Source organism: Sapajus apella, unplaced genomic scaffold, assembly GCF_009761245.1.
Source record: "Sapajus apella isolate SASKATOON/1434 unplaced genomic scaffold, GSC_monkey_1.0 scaffold28, whole genome shotgun sequence".
Classification (NCBI taxonomy): Eukaryota; Metazoa; Chordata; class Mammalia; order Primates; family Cebidae; genus Sapajus; species Sapajus apella.
The window spans coordinates 3,499,688-3,520,119 of NW_022436968.1; the positions used below are offsets into that span (position 1 = coordinate 3,499,688).

General features: G+C 35.9%; 1 protein-coding gene and 1 long non-coding RNA gene across 2 annotated transcripts in view; one reads left to right on the forward strand and one right to left on the reverse strand.

Annotated features, from left to right (window-relative positions):
• Positions 1-20,432, forward strand: part of TMEFF2 (transmembrane protein with EGF like and two follistatin like domains 2) — a 248,660-nt gene that overhangs the window by 206,117 nt on the left and 22,111 nt on the right. The gene's annotated exons all lie outside the window — the stretch shown is intronic.
• On the reverse strand, positions 3,887-14,579 carry LOC116561002. The gene is made up of 3 exons (XR_004273249.1): positions 14,186-14,579; positions 4,118-4,123; positions 3,887-3,897 (listed from the first exon to the last, which is right to left on the reverse strand). It is a non-coding gene; the product is annotated as an uncharacterized LOC116561002 (long non-coding RNA).

Below are 20,432 nucleotides of genomic sequence, written 5' to 3' on the forward strand. Positions count from 1 at the left end.
ACAAAAACAAAAACAACACATACACACACACACAATATTCTGAGCACTCTGATTTCCTGCTTTTGTTAAAGACTCTGCCATGCCCCAAATATATGAGCCCACATTATCAAAGGTATTAAAAACTCAGTTCTCACATCTTAATGATTTAAAATTGTGTATAATCAACTAAAAATGTTTTTAAATATCTACAAAAGAAAATCTCTCTGAAAAATTACATTTCTAAACAGTTGTTTGTTTCATAGGCATAGTTTCCTCCAGTTGTTCATTCAGAAAACACACTTTTTACCTTTGAACTGGGATCTAATCAAAAGAAATCAAACTTGTGGACCAAACTCCAGGCATAACAAGAATGTGAAAATCAGTGCTAAGGCTTGAGGGAAGTAGTGACTTAATACTCTAAGACTAGTAATGAGGATTAAGGAGGACAGCACTCCACCTCTGAGTCCTGAAGTGCAGGGGAGGAGGGTAGAAAATACAGCCACTTAGTGGGAGGGTAAAAGAGGCTTGGTATTGTCAGAAAAAGCTAGTGCTTCAGTTTGCAAGAAGAAAGATGAGAATTTCAGTGCAGCACCTGAGGCTAGAAGGGAATTTGCCAATTCTGGAGCACAGTTTTGGGTGAGCTTTGGAAAGCTTTTGGAAATTGGGGGCAGAGAGATGGGCTTAATCAAGGGCCGAGAACCAACAAGGGCAGCACATTGTGGGTGTGATGACTTGGTGGAAAATGGATAACTGGATAGGATAATGCCAGAATTATATTTTGGATATTGACTAAATTCATGATAAAGGCAGGTATGGCTCTCAGACTTATACTCAGATATCTAAATTTTCTCCGAGTGTGGTGGCTTTCTCATTTACAAAGAGAAAGGACTACCTAGACAATTTACATCCTCTGACCAGTGTCTTCTCTTCCTCAAATTGAATTACCTGAGAAGGCCAGTTATAATCAGTTTACTTGGTGAGCCTTAACTAGAGCATATATTTTTTAAATGTTTAAGGCATCAAGCTAAAACAGCCTGATGTGAATGACTGCAAAATAGGGATACCACTGCCCTCAAAATAAGATAAATACATGTCCTTGGCCAGGACCACCTCCCTTAGTGTCAGAACTTGCTCTAACATTCTTGACCTGACTGTCCTTGGTCTGAGTTTCCATTTCTGGGTGGCCTCCCACCCAGTTCACCCATTTTCCCAGATACAGTAAATTTAATCAGGATAAAACTGAGGGCTGGTCTCACAGAAGCCATTTCATGACTTTAAGCCTGAGCCCCTCTGGGATCTCTAGCTTGATATCCCCCAAGAAATGACCATTTTAGTATATATCTCAGTCCTTATTGGATTGGTATGTCCTTTTGCAATGGGAAACCTGCAAATGTTTGTACACAAAGTTCACTTTGAAAGCCATTTTTTAACATATAATTTAAACAGTTTTGGCCAATAACAAAGAAAAATGAATTTTTTTCCTATGGTAAATCAGCATTTATGCTAGCAAATGCCTTTTATGGTGACACTGTTAATGTTTAACTTGATAAAACACAGACAGAATGAATGTATTAATTATCTTGTATTTCTGCAGAGAGTTGTTGATGTATTATCAATGTTTGTTAGTGTTACATAATGTTCCTGTAAAATATATTTCATACAGAAAAAAAACCTCTGCCTTTAATCTTTCTTTCATGTTTTCTGAGGTTGAAAGCTGTGTGTGTCATACATTAGAAAACTCCCTCCCAAGAGTATGTCTTTAAAAATTTCATTTACTAATGAAAATAAATGTCTGTTTAGCTAAAAATAATAATAATAATAATAATATTTTAAGTATTCAGAAAATGAAGACTAAAACCAAGCTCCATTTGTCCTCTAGAAATTAAGTATTCCAGAAAGACCATGTTATTAGTCTATAGACTTTAAACCAACAAGCGATCAGTGTTTCTTCAGGCAGTACACATCCAAATTCACTTCTGCAGACTGGCTGTCCATGTACTGTCAAAATTATTCTACAAATCTTGCACCACTGGATTTTTTTCCTATTTACTTTTCTATTATCTAAAGAGCACCAGGGAAGTTGAAGTTTCCTGTTGTTTGAAATAATCTCTGAGCCATCCCCACACCCCTAGCCACTCACCCATTCACTATAGCTGGCACATATGCCTGTGTTTTTGATTTCTGATTTTTAATGAAATATAGCTATAGAAGCATGAGAAACAACCAACAGGCAGACCAGGGAAACTTATCTGTAAGGTAGTTTAAATAAAGTGTCCACATTGTCTCTATATGCAAAACAGTCAAGAGTAAGCATAACATTCCATCAAGAGTGATAGGCAATTATTAACACTTATGTATCTAAGTAGATTGTCCGTGCTATATTCTAATAATGAAGCTGGTTGTTTTCTGGAGCTTAGCATACTTCCAAGCTGTTCATCGTAGCCATGAATTGATATGTGCTCAGGAAACACAGCTAATTGTAATGTTATCCTAAGAAAACCATTATCATCTTCATTATAATCATGATTATCATCATTATAATCATCAGGAAAATAATACCACTGGAATAGGTTCATTTTAGTTCATTCCAAAATCACCTAGAAATTATATGTGTGTTATCTGTTGTTTTGGATTCTCTACAAGGCTATTCTCCAATGATATGGATAATCATATTTTTAATTTCATTTGGATTTTAGAGCAAATGACTTACAAATTGCATTTTATAGGAGAAAGAGCTTGGAGTAGGATGCAGAACTTTTGACTTAGTCTCATTTCTATTCTAATTCATCTAAACTTAGTTACTTAGCCTCTCAGAACCTGTTTTCTCATCAGTAACGTTTGAAAATAATATTAAACCAGCCTGGGCAACATGGTAAAACCCTGTCTCTACAAAAATCACGAAAATTAGTTGGGTGTGATGGCATGTGCCTATAGGCCCAGTTATTCAGGAGGTTAAAGCGATAGGGTCATTTGAGCCCCAGAGGCCAAGGTTGCAGTGAGTCAAGATCATGCCACTGCAATCCAACCAGCCTGGGTAACAGAGTGAGGCCGCGTTTAAAAAAAAAAAAAAGAAAAAGGAAAATAAGATTATGATGTTGTCTTTCCAGCTTTCGAGGTCTACACAAAGTGTATAGCTTTAGTTCAGAAATCATCATTGCAGGAAAATTGTTGATCATCACTTTATGGCAGCAGTTCTCAACTGGAGCAATTTTCCCTCTACCAACCTTCCTCCTCTGCACTTTCCTCCCACCTCCCATTCAGGGGGCATTGGCAATGTCTGGGGACAGTTTTGATTGTCTGGAGAAGGGGCAGGGGTAAGTGCTGCTGGCATCCAATGGATGGAGGTCAGAGATGGGACTGTACATCCTGCAATGCACAAAACAACATTATCCAGCCAGAATGCCAATCATGTTCTGTTTAAAATCCTGCTTTATGGTGCTAGAGATTAGGGGGAAGTACATATTAGGTGAGGTCTAGAAGTTAGGTGGCATTGTGTAGTCCAGAGTTGGCCTGCCTAATCATTTCTCAATTCTCCTGTTCCCCAAAAGGAGATAAAATCCCAGTATGAAAATCACCAGCTTAGTCCAAGATTCTTTTCATCTTGCTGCTTCAAACACACACACCTACCCACTTTCTTTTAGAAAGAAAGATAGTTGTCTCAAAATAGAAATGTAAGGTTTCACAAACAGGAGGCAATATCTGTCTCTACAAAGGCTTATTCGAATGATGAAAGTTCATCTGGCTAAAGAAATTGTTTTTCTTTTAGTTACAGATTATTGAGGAAAGTCTCATAGACATAATTGGATCACTTATCTTATTCAGTATTCCTAACTAGTATTTGTATAACTTGGGTCCCTGCTTTGCTTCTGTTCAAAGCCATGCCATCGTTTTGTTCATTTTAGCTACTTCTTACAAATTCTGACTAAATTACTGAACAAATCACTGACTGTTTGAAAGATTGTTTAATGATGATTTTTAAGGAGGCAACAGCAACCATTTCACAGCTTCTTTTCATCTGGGCACTTCCTTTTTATACATTTTTGTAAACCGTGGCTCATAGAAATATATTTAAAACCAACTGGCTAAATTCTATTAAAACACTCAATGGCAATTCTTAAAACTGTTGTGTTCATGGAACAAAATGCTTGGTATGCCATTAGAACTCAAGTGTCCCTGAAAACTTTCATAGCTGAAGGAGATAGGGAACTGGAACAGGTTCTTTAGTGGCAACTTAGTACACAGCTACACTGTGTCACATTCTTCTGGGAAGGACAGGAATGTGCAATACAGTTAGGTGCTTCCCAAGCACAGACCCTCCTTGGAACAGGAATAGACCTTACTTTGTTGGTGTGTTGTCTTCCCTACTGAAATAAAGTTATTGGTCTTCCAACAAGGACAATGAGGATATTTGTTTAAAACGACAGCTTGAAAAAATAGCAAAGACAACCGGAAATGATAAACGAGCAGGCCTTTGCTACAGTAATTACTTTAGTATTGAAATAAATGAATAACTTTCGCAGCAATGTTATTTTCTGTCTTAGATTATACTACTGCCTATTCATAAAGTATGTGCACTATTGCTTTTTTACTGGGAAAAAATATCCAAGAAGGAGGAGTTGGTTAATAAATTGTCTGATAAATTGTGTTAATGTTTCAAAAAACTTACAATGTCTTATGAAAACAGACTTATCTCTGAAAGGTGGGACAGTTGATTTGTTTTTTATCTTCACTAGTTTTACGCTGAAAGTCATTAATAAAAAACTGAGGTAAATCCCTCTGATACAGATTCGTTAAATAATATATATTTATCATCTATTTTGTGAATGTTATTCTATATGTGATTTGTTAGTTTCTAATGAAATGTTTTGGTTTTGTGAAAAATACATGGGACAAATTATCAAAAAACCTAAATTCTAAACCTAGCTGCTAAATTTATAATTGTTATATAACTTCTCTGAGAATCTTTAAAATAAAGATTGTATCTATATCTCTTTTTTTTTTTTTCCTTTTTCCTGTGTTTCAGCTATGAAGGCCCTTTGTGAGACATAACTCACTATGAAGTTGTAAGGAATTGTTATTGGCAAAGATTTAGGATATGGATATGCCTCATTCTGTTTTTCATATTGTCATCAAATTTGTATTTTCTAGATAGAAGTAATTGTTTGATTTGGATAGCATAATTTAATCTAATCTTAAGAAAATTCAGACTGAAGAGTATTAAATTCTACTTTTTTATTTTACCATTTTTATGTATCAGTATGTTAACGGGGTAATATTTTTAAAATTAGGTGATAAGGATGACGGACTCTTTTTTTGATATATGTTAATATATAGAGAGAGCTTCAAATCTATGTTCCAAGCAGTTATGTTCCCCACTGATTGGCTTAAATCTCATTCAAGCTCCATTTCCCAAAAGCGTAAGGGCTGTTTGGAGCAACTGTTCATATTATTACAATGAGCTTTTTCCTCTCCCCTAATGTGTTTCTAAGTAATAGAAGAGTTTATTGGGCTCAACATGTTTAGAGTGTTTCAGAATGTGAGCACAATGGAAGAGAAATCTGTTATATAGTTTGAATGTAATAGTAATGCAAATTAAATTTATGAGTTTAAAATGTTAAGAGCATATTTCAAACCCCATCATTCCTACATTTCATTTCCTCATTTCAGGGATTTCATTGAGATTCTTGTCAATCTAGTATTATCAAAGGAAGGATTTGAAGTTATAGCTCTTGTTCTCTCTCTGGGTAAACAGAAAGTAAGGAAATAACCAACATAGGCACTGGTGTTCATGAAGATTAAATTCTAACCCCTCCCCTCATATAAATGAGCATTTATCCTGTTTTTAAATTTCTTTTAAGAAATTTAGATTAACTTTGGAAAAACAGATTTTCTAAGTTTTCTTGATCACCTAATCCATTAGCTAATACCCCTTGTATAAAAATGAAATTTGTTTTTTTTAATTAACAAAATTTTTCACTGGACTTGATTTCCAAGAGTACCCTTTATTACTTTACAAAGCAAAATAAAAGAAAAAACACTATGAAGTTTGCCTCCATAGTTTATATTACCTTTAATTAACATAATATTTTCGGAAGATGGACTACTAGGGGTTTAGCAGAATACATCTACAAACTATTATTCAGCTTAGGATTACATTTTTGAGCTTTGAAATAGCATAGTTCATTCATTGCTATATGTGACATTTTAAAAAGCTGAGCAAACAATATTATTCTTGGAAAAGAAAAGTTCTTTCTTACTAGGTTCACTATTTAGAAACAATATTGAATTGATTTGAATCAGAAAATTGTCTCGGAAAACTTGAAATGAATATAAACATTAGGCAGATGATCTCACCTCTTATTTCCTGCTTTCATCTTGTTCTGTTTCCTTTGAGTGGCTCTTAATATTCTTTCAAACATCGTATGTGTTCAGATGTATCCCAGCGCCACAGTTTGCTCTCAGTTTTGTCAGAGCCCAGGTTTACTGCACTCTGTACTTCAGAGCTGTGAAAGGTTCCTATGCGCTGGAGTAGACCCCTCTTAATAAGAGGCATGTCATAATCATTCTACCAGGCACTGTCATCTTATATATCAAGAACACTTGTACATTTTACTACTATTTCTTCACCAGTAGAAAGCATATGGTGCTTTTAGGTGTCTAAAGTTCTGCTGCCTTACCCTTCAGGCAAAATTCTTACATTCCTTGGAGTGACAAAGGTTCATATCCCTTTCTGCCCCAGGAGAAAAAAAAAAGACTAAGCTGCATCATTAATCATGCAAACTGTCTACTGCAACATTGCCAAGAAAATGATCATCCTCGTACTACCCATCAATATTCCTGACACTTGTCTAAAAACTCAGGTCATGCATATCCATCTGCCTTTAGAGAAGTGGCAATGTGCAAACACCCTTCCACTGTTTTTAGGGTCATGTTAAAATTATTCACCACCTGCCTGTCAGTTCATCCAATTTGTCATATTATCCTGATCTACCAGTGTCTGTTACTGGTCATTCCTCTTTTGCATTGTGTTTTTAAAGCATTAGAGTATAGGATATTTTTGAAACTGTCAAATGCAAGACAGTAGAATCCTACTGGAGGCCAGAGTTCCCACCAATAAATTACTATATTCAGTGTCCCCTCATGCTTAACAGAATATGCAGACATTTGGGTTTCCCATTTCTACTGCAAGCTCCACCTCAATTTAGTTTCTGGTAAATGAATTATTGTTTCTAATTACTTTTATTAAAAAATCCACTACAATTTCTATCTTGGGAAATGGTTCTAAGAGGTTAAAAAACATATCTTACAAATAAAACAAACTTTTTAAATTTAAGGGGTTAAACAAAAGTTGTTCTGATAAAACTGTCAATACTCAAATGCCTAGGAAAATTTTGTTATATTCAAAATTTAAAATGAAATGGATATTTTGATCGAAAGATATGATGTAGCATGAGAAACTCAAGCAATATGATGATATGTCTCATCTATTATTCTTAGTATAAAAGTCATAACTCCTAAAACTAGTTAGTCAGTCAAATTTGTTCACTGGTGTCAAGTCACTTTTTAACATTTTTATTTTACATCTAGTGTAATTTCAAAACTAGTGTAACTTTCTCCACCCTCTTCGACTTTTTTTTGGCGTATTTTCATTGCCTTGTGCTGACACCTGTGACATGGGTTAAAATATCTTGGAACTGAGGCATTTCCTTGTAGATGGGGAAATCTCAGAACTGAGATTTAATGCACCCTTGATTCTAGTTGTTGCTATACACTAATCCTCAGGAAGACCTGTGTTAGGTTCTGCATTTGACCATAACCTCCATGAGTCTTTGTTTTCTTATCTGTAAATTATAGATCTGGGATGGATAATCTCTAATGTCTGTTCCATATAATAGCCTACATTTCTATTAATGTATACCAATGGCACATAAAGCCATGGAATGAAGTGCTCAGTCCTTGCTAAATAATGACTTTTCCCAAAATTTGCATAAATATGTTAGAATCCTGAAAATGGGTAGCCAATTCAGAGTGTCTCTTCAGAATTGTTGTTGCTATAGTCAACATTGCTGGCCCAAACTCATCAAAATGATAAATTCTCAGCCTAGAAAAGTACCAGTGATTTTCAGAAAGTATCAAGTGACTTACATTTAACTGTAACATTCATAAAGTCATGTGTCCTGGTTTTTAGGCTTGCTAGTATCCAGGACTTCAAAGCGGCAGATATAACAAAGCAACCTAAGACCTACAAAATTTACTCGTGGAAGATGAAGGGGCTTAGAGAGCTTATGATTTAATTAGCTATTTGGGATATGAATTTTAATTAGTAAATTTCTTATGAGGATTGCTAAATGTATTATCGATGCTGGTAATATTTGTAACAACTTTTTGGAAATAATGAAATTCAGGGACAAACTAAACCCAAGCTTCTCTCTCTAACTTTACATTCAGAAACTCACGTTACTCAAACAAGCACACATAGACTAAATTATAAGTATTCCAGTAACTTTTTATGGCAAGTAGAAAATGAAGCGTTAAGAACGCTAAAGTAGAAATAATAGAAACACATTTATTTTGCATTTACTTTGTGTCACGCATTATGTATATAACATGCTATCTCATCTCTTCACAACCTGCCTGGGGAACAGGTATAATGAGGAAAGTATAGCTCAGAAACGTTGATGCCATAAAGCAGGGATTCAAACTATGTGTGTAACTATGACTGGCAACAGGAGAAGTCAAGAATGTTTCAGAAAAAAAGTAGTATTTGCATTGAGTATACCGGGCAAAGAAGAGAAAAAACATTACAGACATAGGGAACAACATTTTAAAGGCAAGGAGACTTCAATGAGCAGGAATAATGTCTAGGGAATGACAAATAATTTCATGGCTAAAGCATGGAAAAAAAAAGTGGAGCAACTGGAGCTAAGTGAGAGTAGCAGTTTGTGGCTTCAATTAAGTCTCTTTCCTCATTTGCAATAGAAGTTAAAATTTATCTTCTGCTCAATAAGGGGATCACTAAGGTATTTTAAATACTGTCATATATTTTATTTAAAAAAAAAAAAAAAAACCCTGGCAGCAGAGTGAAGAACAGGCTAGAGAGGGCAGGAACATTAGGCAAGATGAATTAGATGACTACATCATAACAATGAAGAATGAATCTCGTGGATGGGAGTGGCAACAGAGAAAAATCAATGGATTTTAGGTGGATGTAGGAGATAAAAGGTTACCAGATTTGCTAATTGACCAGGCAAACAGAAGTGGAAAGTTGGGGAAATTATGAAGTTACCTGGTTCATCTGGTCACCTAGATGAAAAACAATTTCATTCCCTAAGATGGGGGAAAAGTATGAGGAAGAGCAGGAATGGGGGTCAAATAATGAGCCATTCTGTTTGAAGACATCAACATAGAAATGAACGTATGGGACTGGAGGTTTGGAGAGAAGAGGGCATGGAAATGATTATGTGGTAACCCTCAAGTAGAGGCGGACACTGTTGCGGCAGGGAATTCAGGTGGAGGAAAAAGCAAAGATGACCAAGTGAATGCCTGGGTAACTATGGGGCAAATAACAAGAAGTCCTGGAAGCAGATGGAAACTGTGGAACCACTGATCAGCTTCTTTCTCCTTTGTTTCTTTCCTTTCTTCTTGCTTCATGTTTCTTTCTCTAATGTTGGATGAATAATGATTTCACTTTGAGAGTTGTATTTTAAAATGGGCTTCCTGTTCCAATACTTACTTTTCTGTACAATGGTGCCTAATGCTTACAATTTGCCCTGGCTGTTTTCTGTTCTCCCAAAGATATGCTTCCTCATCTTCCCCTGGCCTGCCCTTTAGGGATGCTGGGCCACTGTCTTTCCTGTCCATGTCACTCCATGCATTCTCTCTGCCAATAGTGTATTATTTTCTTCAATCTGTTTAATGCGAATAGAAATTTATTTATATATCTGTGTTTTTACCTTTTTATCTTACCTTTTTATCTTAAATATGTAAAGATAAGATATCTTAAATATCTTATCTTTACAAATTTCTTTTCTAATAATAGAAACTCCATGTGGGCAAGAAATTTGTCTTGCTCCTCACTGTACATGCAGGGCCTAAAAAAACGCCTGACAAATAGTAGACTCTTAATAATTATTTGTTAAGTAAATGAATAAGACTGAGATCTCTCTAGAAACCAAATTACATAAAATTTTAAAGGAATCTCCATACCAAATTAATATCTCTTTGCTTTTGCTTTCTTCTTAAGAAATTCTAACCATGCTATTATTATTTAACAAACTTATAATGCAAAGCCACAGAAACAGAAGTGCTTAAACATACATACATACATATATATATATATATATATTTTTTTTATCATAAATTATAAATTCTCACTCCTGACAAAATGGATTCTAGTTAGAGGGTTTAATTTTTTTAATCTCTCCTGGGCATTTAAAAAACATTTTAAGGAAGAACTTGTATAGAAAATGTAATTCCAAACATTGCTTTGGACGTAATAGCACAGCCTGTTTACTGAAAGGGGAAGAAAGAGACCTTCATATGCAAATGTATGGCATTTGAAAATGTCATATAGCTACATCTACATATAAATAAGCTGCTCTCTGAATTCCAGGGAAGGGGAGGGTTTGTAAAGCATTAGCCAATTTCTCTATCAAAGTAAAGTAAACTAATAGAATAGCAGTGAGTCAAGCATGGAAGGGCACATCTTTACTACCTCTTAATACAGCTGTGGCACTCTGGGTCAAAGACCACTTGGCCGAAATCCACACCTAAATGAAATCAAATCCCATAGTGCTTGAATAGCAATAGAAATGAAGCAGCTGGAAGAAAGGGGATTCACAGATCAAAAAGTTGACAACTTCCAATCAAGTATTTGCTTCCCTTCTAAACAGTGGACATGAAAACCAAAGTCTTCATGAGATCTTCTACACGTAGCCTCTATGCTAGAATTGTTTTTCATGTGGGGTTCTAAAGGTTAAATCAAAAAAAGAAAAAATTTAATTTTTACCTCTTTCCTATTTCATATTTGTTCCATTGCCCATATACAAGATGGTCACTTTGGGAAAATTTATCCAGTAAACCGTAATATGTAAACTACCATATAGGGATAAATAACTCCTCTGTATTAAATGAATTATTCTTCCAGGACACCAGAGTACCATTCTATAAATTATATTTTTCCTACATTGTATGGTTCTCCCTGCTCCTGGAGAAGTTAGTTGGCCTCACTTGAATAGCCAGCCCATTCCTGGGGACCAGGCTCCCTGGTACTATTTTTACAATAGGTCATTTGCTCCTTTCCAAGTTGAAGCTATGGAATTCACCATAGGAAGAAAAAGATCTTAATAAATTATTTTATGTAATTTTTACTGACCATTTCATGGAGTCCATGTGGGAGTTATGCTTCCCTATCAGGAGGAGCTGACTGCAATCTATCAGTGGTGCCTGCACCACAATTTCATTTTAGGTGCTAAAAAGTGTAACAAAGCCTGCCCTGGCCCTTGTACAGCATATTTATAAAGGAGCTCAGGCTGAGAAAATAAGCCTCTAGAATGAAAACTGAAGGGAAACGCTTGTATTTTAGAGAAAAAGAAATTTTAGTAAGCTTAAGGTATCAATGGGGAAGAAAAAGGAAAATGCAGTAGTCAAAGGAAACCAAGAAATCGAGGTGGTCTTCAGATAGATCAATATAATTGCTTTCTTCTTTTAATAGGGCTGAATGCTTGGCACTTTTATTAGTGCTTCTCTTTGAAATGACCTTTCAATGAAAGAATTATTATCACCATTATAAAGATAAAGAAATTTAGGCTCAGAAAGGTTAAGCAATTTGTCCAAGGTCATCCAGTTATTTAAGAAGCTGAGAGTATGTATAAACTGAGATCCTTTTGATCACAAAGCTGGCCGATGGCTTTCCATTATACCAGCCTGCCTCTTGATCAATAGAGTAATAGGGACAAGGTAGCAATATGCATGTTGGCTATCTCCGAAACTATACAGTCTCTTGTGGCAGATATTAAAGGAACCCAAACAAATCCCTAATGAGGATTAAAAATATCATATCAAAAGAACATCTTCAGGAAACTAAAAAAGGAAAAAAGAAGTAGAGAAAATTTTGTTGAGTTTCTGCTAAAAGTGCTGACATGTGGGGATATTTATGTTTTTCTGAACATCTGGTGGATATTAGTATGTTTTTATTCACAATCTTCTGTTATTAATGATAAAGAAAAGCTGAGTAATTATGATATACTGCCACAATGAATGAATATCATGCATTTTTCCAGTGTATTACAGAATCTCATCATTCCATCAAACATAAAAACATAAAGTTATTTTTGAAAAGAGGAATATGGATGTTATCTTATTATAACAAACTTGTTTCCATCAGAATAGATCACATTGAGTCAGCAACTCTGTGTCTAAGAGATGAGATATGCTTCAAGTCATAAGATTTTTTATTAATAAGTAATTCAAATTACACTTTTAATATTGCCTTTAGTTTGAGGAATGACCTAAACCTGATATATATTTATTTTGTCAAGACAAAAAATCCATTTCTTTTATAAGATTTTATGAAAGGAGAAATTATTTTGTTAGCAATAGAGACACCATGGCTTTTGTTTCCTTTGTCGATTGTCAAAATGAGGAGTATCTTACCTAGCCCTATAATCTTTCCACCAGCTACTGAATAGGGGCTCCTTCAACTACACAGGGCTTTAAAAAAAAATTCATTACTGAATATAACTAAATACCGTCCATAAAATGCCAGCAATGACACACACTCTGGCAGTGGGCTAAAACAAGCCCACGTGTAAGAGCATTGCAGGTGATGGTTAGTGGGTGCCGTCTTTGCAGCAAGACTGTACAGTAGCCCCTATGGCATGGACCACACTCCTAAATCCTTGCCCTCTAGCCTGTTCCAGGCACAACCAGTTCCGCTACAAGCCATGCACTCTCTCCCATCTAAGGTTTTGTATCTATTGGTCCAGCATAGAATACTCTTCTGCCTTTCTCTTTGGCTAATTCTTGTTCATATTTCATGTATCGGCTTCAGATATCCTTCCTCTGAGAATGACAATGATATAACAGCCACTTTCCTTTATTGAGCACTTACTATGTGCCAGGCACCATGCTAAACAAATGCTTTACATTTAAAATCTCTTTTACTCATGACAAGCATTAGTTTAAAATAGTTATAGTTTGTTGAAGTACTTATTGTGTGCCAGACATGCCTAAAGGTTAATAACTTGCCTGTGGTCACAGATAGGAAAAAAGGAAAACAAAAGAAAACAGGATTTGAACCAAGACATTCAAACTCCCAGGCCTGTGAACGTATTACTTCATAAGTGTTTATAGGTAGGTCCTGCTCTTTCACCTGTTTTAAACTGAGGTCTTCGTTCCCCACCTTCCACCTGGAGTCTGGGCGTAAGACCTGTTACGTGCAGTGTGGGCTTCCTATCTGTTCCCAGTCATCACATTGCATTGTATTTGTCTGTTTGTTTTTCAGACTCTTTCTTTTTAAATAAGGAAACAAAAGCCTGGAGGAATGAAGGAAATTGCCAAAAGACCATTAACAATAATAAATGACTAAGCACTCGGTTCCACAGTCTGCACTTTTCCTTCTACTGAATGGTCCCTTGTAAATGTAAACCAGGGCATTTCTCCACAGATGGGGTATTTCCATAAAAGCAAAGGCAAAGTGACCTGAAAAGCAGAGAGAAATTTTATGTCTATGTCCATTTCTTCCGTCTCCATTGTTCCTTTTTATTTGTTTGAAAATATGAGTATGAAGATGTGATTCTAATGACTAATAATAACTAAAACGTTTATTAAGTGCTTATTATTTGCTAGCTCTTGTGCTGCGGGTTTTAGATGGATCCTCTCATGTATTCCTCATAGTAAACCTGTAAGGCAAATACTATGATTATCCCCATTTTACAGATGAGGAAATATCTACAGAGGAGTATAGGACTTGATTTGGGACCCATAACTAGTAGGCAGAGGCACTGGCTTTTAAACTCCATTTGACACAATTACTCTTTACTTGTAGAAGAAATGAGATTATTTTCAGTAGTGCAAAAATTCACTGTTAATTACCAAACCATTTGACTCAAATCACATATCAATTACGTGTTGTGAGACAAACAGCAAACATGCCTTGTGTTCAGAATCCTTTAGAAAATACTGAGAAATATTTAGAGAATAAGACAGATAACTAGAGATATTTCTGTCAACATGGGTAAATCTCAAAAATAGCCTTAATGAATTTGAACTACAGAGCATTTTGTAAACATAGTATACCACGTACAATTTGAAAACATGCTAATTAGTGTTATGTATATTTTTGATGGCTAAATAGTATATAAAAAGAATCCATAAAATAATCCTCAGATTCAGAACCATTGTGACCCACAGGGAGAAAGACAAATGAGATTGGGGAAAGGATGCAAATGAAAATATCTTTAATTATTTCTTTCTTTTAAAAATAAGCAAATACTGTATAGCCAATTCTTATACTTTGATAAAGCTGGTTGTGAGTATATGAGTCAGTTGTTACTCTATCTTTCTATATATTTAAACTATTTCATAATACAAAAAAATAAAGAACATTTAAAAGAAAAAAAAGAATAAGAGAGAAATGAATATGCCTAAAGCTCTGAATGCTCCTGGTTTCTTTGGAATGTCCCGGCTTGAAGAGATGATAAAGAGCTTCTATGGGTCCAATTCTGTGTTGTAGAAAGACAGATGGGATCCTGAGGCTCTGTAAAACTGCTCCTCTGCTAGCATACTTCATATTCTCCATATTAAACTGATCTTTAATTGGCATAGAAGATTTATTGTTCCAAATCTTATATGAAGATCCCTACTTTAGATGCCAATAAGCCTGGCAGTGCTCTCAAAACACAGTCTTGTCATGCTAGCAACAGTCCGGACACAGTAACAGTTTCTTCCAGTGACCCAAGATGAAATAAAAAAATTAAAATTTGAAAGAAGTCCTGATCTCCAAAGGCAATTAGGCCATTCCTGGTACTGCTAATTATGATAGAAAAAATTGCCAAGCTCCTGGGACATGGAAGTACACTCAGTAACATTTATGAACTGGAGAAACTATGTTCCAAAGCAGCATGAAGACATGAAGATGATTTGTAGATATTTGAGTTTAGAGAAACTTGAGGGAAATATGATTTCATATTTTTACTACAAGAGATTGTTAATAAGTAAAGAAAGGCTCTGATATACCAAATCTAAACAAAGTGAGAATAAAATCTTAAATTCAAAAACTTGATCATTCCTTTTTAAGCAAAAAAAGAAGAAGAAGAAGAAGAATCACCTGATGACCTTCATTTTTCAATTATTATAGTTATCTCTACTGCCTAGAAATCATCACTGCCAAATTTTGGGAAATTTCTGTCTAGTTGTTATATTTTCTACATATTTTTATATTAGCATCCTTCTCATTTTCTGTCATCAAAATTCTTCCTAATTTTTTCTACTTAAATAACAGTTTATGATTTTGTTGCAACATAATTTAACCATTACACTATTGCTGAAAATTTAGGTAATTTCCCAGTTTTTACTATTTTGGATGATGTTATAGTTATTCTCTTTTTAACTTGGGTCTTTGTGTTTGAGGCTCTTGATATATGAGCAACTACGTTAGTCTTTGAAAGTCTCTAACATATTATTTCCCATTGATGGTATCTTAAAATATCTCTGCACCATCAACCACTATCCAACTAACATAATATGTGGATTTCCAAAAGCCACAGTTCTTCTCCAAATAAACTAAATGGCCTCCTTACAGTGAACCACACTGAACAATTTAATTCCCCTGCCATTTTAGAGTAGCTTTTATAGACATGGCTGGAGATTAAGCTTAAATTAAAAAAAAAATAAAAAAGAAATCTTAAGAAGTATGCTGTTTGCATACTCTAAACTAAGCAAACAGATCCAAAATATATACATATTAAAAATACCAGAAGTAAATAAATAAATTTTTGATTTTGGCTTTATTTAGGTTGTGAACTTCCAGTGATTTCTTTTGTTCTTTTCCTATCTATATTTTCTACTATTCTCAAATCAATATGGATTGCTTTTACAGTGAAAAAAAAGCCAATATACTTTATTTTTAAGAAAAAGATATATAGAACAAAGCAATTTAATCCTCCCCAAAAACCCACATTCTTCACATTCAATGATATACAGTTTCCTATTACAGTAATATGTGAAACACCTATGCTTATGACTATACCTACAGACTCAACAGAAAGAGGAAGGCAATCATAGGAATCTCTCCAGGCCAAAAAAAAAAAAAAGAATTGGCATTCTGTCTCAATTATCTATACCTTTCACACAAAATTGTTTTCTAGCCCGGAATTATCCAGATGACTGACTCTTTCATTTTTCTTCCAACTCTACATGTACAACTCTAAGACAATTCTTTACCATTGAAAAACTGTGAAAAAACACCAGATTAAAAATGAGAATACACAGAAAAATTGGGCATGGGTGTATAAGAATTATCTACTATCTGCATATTAATCCGTTCTCATGATGCTGATAAAGATGTACCCAAGATTGGGTAATTTATAAAGAAAAGAGGTTTAATTGACTCACAGTTCTGCAGGACTGGGGAGGCCTTAGGAAACCTACAATCATGGCAGAAGCAGCAAACACATTCTTCTTCACATGGTAGCAGCAAGGAGAAGTGCAGAGTGAAGGGGTGGAAGAAGCCCATTATAAAAACATCAGACCTCATGAGAGCTCACTAACTATCACAAGAACAGCTTAAAGGTAACTGACCCCAAGATTCAACTACTTCCCACCAGTTCCTCCCATGAAATAAGGGGATTATGGGAACTACAGTTCAAGATGTGATTTGGGTGGGGATTCAACCAAACGATATCATCTGCCCCATCCCCTCCCAAATCTCTTGTTCTCACAATTCAAAATACAATCATGCCCTTCCAATAGTCCCCTAAAGTCTTAACTCATTCCAGCATTAACTCAAAAGTCCAAGTCCAAAGTCTCGTCTGAGGCAAGGCAAGTTTCTTCTGCCTATGAGCCTGTAAAATCAAAAGCAAATTAGTTATACTACTTGCTAGATATAGTAGAGTTACAGGCATTGGGAAATACACCCATTCCAAATTGGTAAAATTGGCCAAAACAAAGGGTCTGCAGGCCCCATGCAAGTCTGAAATCCAACAGCACAGTCATTAAACCATAAATTCCAAAATAATCTCCTTTGACTCCATACCTCACATCCAAGACACACTGATGCAAGAAGTAGGCTCCCAAAACCTGGGCACCTCTGTTCCTTGGCTTTGCAGGGTACAGTCCCCCTCCCAGCTGCTTTCATGGGCTGGCATTGAGTGTCTGTAGCATATAATACAAGCAGTCAGTGGGTCTACCATTCTGGAGTCTGGAGGATGGTGGCCTTTTTCTCACAGCCCCACTAGGCAGTGCCCCAGTGGGGACTCTGCGTGTGGGGACTCCAACCCCACTTTTCCCTTCCATACTCCCCAAATAGAGGTCCTCCATGAAGTCCCCACTCCTGCAGCAAACTTCTGCCTGGACACACAGGCATTTCCATACATCTTCTGAAATCTAGGTGGAGATTCCCAAACCTCACTTCTTGACTTCTGTGTACTTGTATACTCAATACCACGTGGAAGCTGCCAAGGCTTGAGGCTTACACTCTCTGAAGCCGTGGCATGAGCTGTACCTGGACTCGTTTTAGTCATGGCTAGAGCAACTGGGATGCAGGGCACCAAGTTCCTAGGCTACACACAGTAGGTGGGCCCTGGGCCTGGCCTAGGGAACCACTTTTTCCTTCTAGGCCTCCATGGGAGAGGCTGCTGTGAAGGTGTCTGACATGCCTATGCCCTGGAGACATTTCCCCATTGTCTTGGTAAGTAACATTCTGCTTTTTGTTACTTATGCAAATTTATGCAGCAGCCTTCATTTTCTCCCAGAAAATAAGATTTTCTTTTCTATTGCATCATCAGGCTGCAAATTTTCCAAAATTTTTATGCTCTGCTTCGTCTTGAACACTTTGGCACTTAGAAATTTCTTCTGCCAGATACCCTAAATGATCTCTCTGGAGTTCAAAGTTCCACAGATCTCTTGGACAAAGCAAAATGCTGCCAGTCTCTTTGCTAAAGAATTACAAGAGTCACCTTTGCTCCAGTTCCCAACAATTTCCTCATCTCCATCTGAAATCATCTCAACCTGGACTTTATTGTCCATATCACTATCAGCATTTTGGTCAAAGCCATTCGGCAAGTCTCTAGAAAGTTCCAAATTTTCCCACATCTTCCTGTCTTCTGAGCCCTCCAAGTCTGTAGGAAGTTTCAAGCTCTCCTATATTTTCTTATCTTCTGAGCCTTCCAAGCTGTTCCAACCTCTGCCTGTTACCCAGTTCCAAAGTCACTTTTACATTTTGGGGTATCCTTATAGCAGCACTCCACTCTACTGGTGGAAATGTATGGTATTAGTCTGTTCTCACACTGCTAATAAAGACATACCCAAGACTCTGTAATTTATAAAGGAAAGAGGTTTTTTTGACTCACAGTTCCACAGGGCGGGGTAGGCCTCAGGAAACTTACAATCATGGTGGAAGGGAAAGCAAACATATCCTTCTTCATATGTTGACAACAAGAAGTGCAAAGTGAAGGTGGGGAAAAGCCCCTGATAAAACTAACAGATCTTGTGAGAACTCATTCACTATCACGAGAACAGCATGTAGGTAACTGCCCCACAATTCAATTACCTCCCACCAGATCCCTCCTATGACATGTGGGGATTATGGGAACTACATTTCAAAATGAGATTTGGGTGGGGACACGACCAAACCATGTCACTATCTTTGTAACTATTCTCTAAACATAAATCTATTTTAAAGTAGATTTTTAAAATAAGACATACACAGCTTCTGGAGTTCTCTGCCTTTAGCCAACTCATGACATTATAGATTTATTGAATATATCTGGCCCCAATCTCCTAGTTTATCAAAAAGAAAAACTATATCTATACACAAACACATAAATATATGTGTATGCTTATATAGGTATATGTAGGTATATATATACACACATATGTTTATATATACATGTGCATGTAAGTGTATATACGCACACATATATAAATATGTATTCATGTTCTTAAACTTACATACCTCTTAGGAGTGTTGCAGTCTCAAAGAAAATAAGAGCTATAAATATTGAAAATTTTAAATCACTAGATGATTATAAAATAATATTATTTAGTAATCTTTTGGCAAGTAGAGGACCTATGTTATATAACAGACATTGAAGAGGGAAAATCTACAAACTTTTTATCTTAAAAGAACTCTCATTTTCTTGTGACAAATTTTTCAAAAAGAAGGCAAAGTTTCATTTAAAAGCATTTCTCCCTGATATTTCTATGTAGTCTAATTTTGTCTTTTCATTTCATGGTATACGTATCTTGCCTTTAAACTTATACCCCAAAATTCCTTGTAGACAATTATAAATGTCCTTCCTCTTGCTTTAGATATCACATAGCTGTCAGTTTTCATTTCATAATCATACATTATCTTACTATTATTTAGTTGACAGTTCACCCCCTAATAATTTTCCACTAAACTATGTATTCTTTTCAGTAATATCAATTCTACTGTAGACATAGCCAAACATAAACATAGAATTTTCAATGTAATTTCAAAAATCATAATAAGGGAATATCTGTCACATTTACATGTTGGAGCTTAAATGTTTCTTCTCAGTGTACAAAACAGCACTACCAAGATGTTTTAGCCAAAAACTACATCATCTTGAAATTGTTCCTACCATTTTGCAATACATAAACAAATCATATTCAATCCACCTGTAAGGTACAAGAGAAATAAAAGTATTTTTTTCCTTCTTTCATTGTAACTACCCAAGTTGAAGACTGGGATGTTGTCTTTCTCCCACACCACTGTACTGGTCTCCTGTTTGCTCTTCCTGCTTCCTCTGTGTCCTCTTAATAATCCATATTCAGTAACAGTCAGATGTGCTCGAAAGTACCCTAATGGTTTCCCTTTAGCCTTTAAAGTAGGCCTGGCACAGTGGCTCATGCCTGTAATCCCAGCACTTTGGGAGGCAGAGGTGGGTGGATCACCTGAGGTCAGGAGTTCAAGACCAGCCTGGACAACATGGTGAAACCTCATCTCTACGAAAATGCAAAAATAAATAAATAAATAGCCAGGCATGTTGGTGGGTGCCTGTAATCCCAGCTACTCAGGAGGCTGAGGCAGGAGAATCACCTGAACCCGGGAAGGGGAGGTTGCAGTGAGCCGAGATTGCGTCACTGCACTTCAACCTGAGTGACAGAGGAGACTCCGTCTCAAAAAAAAAAAAAAAAAAAAAAAAAAAAAAAAAAAACCTACCACAATACTCCTTAGCTTGGCATACAAAATCCTGCATATTAAGGAT